Source organism: Marmota flaviventris, chromosome 19 (assembly GCF_047511675.1).
Source record: "Marmota flaviventris isolate mMarFla1 chromosome 19, mMarFla1.hap1, whole genome shotgun sequence".
Lineage (NCBI taxonomy): Eukaryota > Metazoa > Chordata > Mammalia > Rodentia > Sciuridae > Marmota > Marmota flaviventris.
Window position 1 is genome coordinate 10,261,203 of NC_092516.1, and position 2,708 is coordinate 10,263,910.

A 2,708-nucleotide genomic window follows, 5' to 3' on the forward strand; every position below is an offset into this window, starting at 1 on the left:
CTACTCTGTACAAAGTGTTCTAAGTACTGCATGTGTGCTGACTCCATTTGTCTTCCCAGGAACACAAGGCAGAAAGTTTCAGTATCTCCACTTTGCAGATAAGGAAACTGAGGCACAGAGCGAGTGAAATAACGTGCCCATGGTTACAAGCTGGTTGGTGGCCGTATCAGGAAGTCAGAAAGCTGCCCGGGGGAAAAGGCATCCCTCTCACTCTGCTGTCATCCATCACCTTCTCTCCAGCCAGAGGTGGCTCTAGACTTGGCAAGGCCCCAGACGAGCCATGGCAAGCTGCCACTTTTGTCCTTTTGCATTGCGTCGTTCAAATATTCTGCCATTGTCGGAGCATTTCTCCCCCTCAGAGGCACATTGGCAACAATCATAAGCTTATTATTAAATTCTTATTAATTCATTATGGAATTTTTCTTAAAACCACACTGCTTAAATTAATCACATCAACCATTATTCCTTTTCAGTCTCTGAATCCCATTTACTAGCTGAAAGGACAAGTCAGGTAATCAGAACAATAATAACGGTACTTACCGATGGCCATTTCTCCCAGTGCGAGGGGTGAATATCATTCAGCCATACCTGGTCCTGAGCTGATGGAATTAAATCGTGTGCATGGTTTAAGTTTGGGCACAGATTGTCCTGGATGTTGTTTGTTCTAAGTGAGCATTTTTCAATACACATGTTCACAAATCCTCCAGATAAAGTTCTCCAAAACAGAGTATATTAGTCAGGGTTCTTTGGTTGTAAGTGACAGAAACTCGACTAGAACTAACCTGGATCAAAAACTGGGGATGAAAAGGGGGCTCATATCATGTTGGCAAGGACATGGAGCAACTAGAGCCCTCATTAGTGGCACAGCCAGCGCTGAGGGAAGGAAGGAAGCTGGGAGTCCCTTAAACAGTTCAGCATACACCTGCACACATCCAGCCTTCCACCTCTAGGTATCTACCTGGGAGAAATGAAAGCCTACGTTCTGCAAAGACTCATGCCCAGATAGTCATGACCTCATTGTTCATAATAGTCAAGAACAAGAAAAAAAATAATGCAAGAATTTAAGAGGCTCACACAGAAGGGCAAAGGAAACCTTCATGGAACCCAGAGAAGAGAGTTAAAAACTCTCTATTTCCTATCTGGAGTTACAGTTGAAAAAAAAACTGGAAAAAATAAATATCCAACAACAGATGAGTGGATAAACAATGGAATACTTTCTCAGCAAGAAAAAAATAATAAACTATTGATGCATGGTACAACATGAATGAATCTCAGATTTATTACAGTGACTGAAAGAAGTCAGATCCCACCCCCCAAAAAAAGAGTAATATTGTGTGATTTTATTTATATACAATAAAAACTACTTGACAATGACAGAAAGCAAATAAGTGGTGGCCTAATTTGTCCCTGGGTTGAGGGACAAGAAAAGGTGACAAAGGTGCTTGAGGAAACATTGGTGTGTTTCAAACACATTTGTTATCTTGGTTGTGATTCAATGAATATAAATTTCTCAGATTGTACATGCAAAATATGCATTAGTTATGTATCAGTTATACCATATGAAAGCTGGAAAAGAGGGCAGAAGATATTAGGTCACAGAACACAGATGCTATGTGTATCAAACAGCAGATGAAACCAGGGCTAAGCAGAAACAGGGATTCTGAAGCCATCTGACACACCATTTCTCAACTCTCCTAGAGCTCCTGGATGTCCCTATGATGTGGCCCCCTGCTGCACACAATGCGGGACTTGGTGACTGGCAGCTCTGAATGACCTCTTCCAGACTCAGAAATCAAACAAGAGTCTTCCCTCTCCCAGCTCCAGTTTGAAAACACCTAAAAGGTGGACTCTGTGTGGCCAACTCCCCCTCGTGTGCTCTTCCTCCCAGGGATGACTGGGTAGAGGGGAAGGAGAGTTATGCTTGGCCCCGGTGGGATGTTGTTCACCCCCAAGGTTGCTGGTAGGGTCTATTTCCAAAACAGAGGCTCAAATATAGTCACCAAAGAGAATCACTGCAAGCCAAGAAGATATTCCAATTTTTGTCTATTCTACCCTCTTTAAAATGGCTACAATATATGCATTTAAATACATGCAATTTTATTGATTCATTCACACCAACTTATATGAATAAAAAAAGAGGGAAAAATGTGTTCACCTGTGACTACTGAATGGTCTGAATTTTTGTGTCAGACTGGGAGGATGCTTTTATGTTATCACTTAAGAATGATCTAGAGAGGCTCTTTCCCATGTAAGGCCCTAAGTCGAAGATGGCAAATCAGGGCTGGGTCTGCAGCTCAGTGGCAGAGCACTTGCCTAGCATGCGTGAGGTGCTGGGTTCAATCCTCAGCACCACATAAACATAAACAAATAAAATAAAGGCATTCTGTCCATCTACAACTGCAAAAAAAAATTTAAACATTTTTTTAAAAAGATGACAAATCAAAGAGCATGTGTGTCTTCACTCCCTCTCTCCTGAACCCATGGTGAACATATAATAAATCAAAGCAGTCTTTCTCACTGACCTTGGACACAGTCTCAGAGTCACCTACAGCCAAGTCTTTCCTATATGTCTTACAATAAGCCCAGTCGCCATCTTTATCATAAGCAGCCTCTAATTTGCTTTTGTGTGGAGCTGCCTGGGATCCCACTCTTCTGTGGAAAATCTTGTTTCTTCAAGACCCCCGCCCATTTCTGACTTACCAATGGTC

The 2,708-nt window shown here is 42.1% G+C and overlaps 1 non-coding gene across 1 annotated transcript; it reads left to right on the forward strand.

Annotated features, from left to right (window-relative positions):
* The first annotated feature begins 1,043 nt into the window (after positions 1–1,043).
* LOC114097133 (small nucleolar RNA SNORA26) lies at positions 1,044–1,153 on the forward strand. The gene has a single exon (XR_003583546.2). It is a non-coding gene; the product is annotated as a small nucleolar RNA SNORA26 (small nucleolar RNA).
* Positions 1,154–2,708: the final 1,555 nt, after the last annotated feature.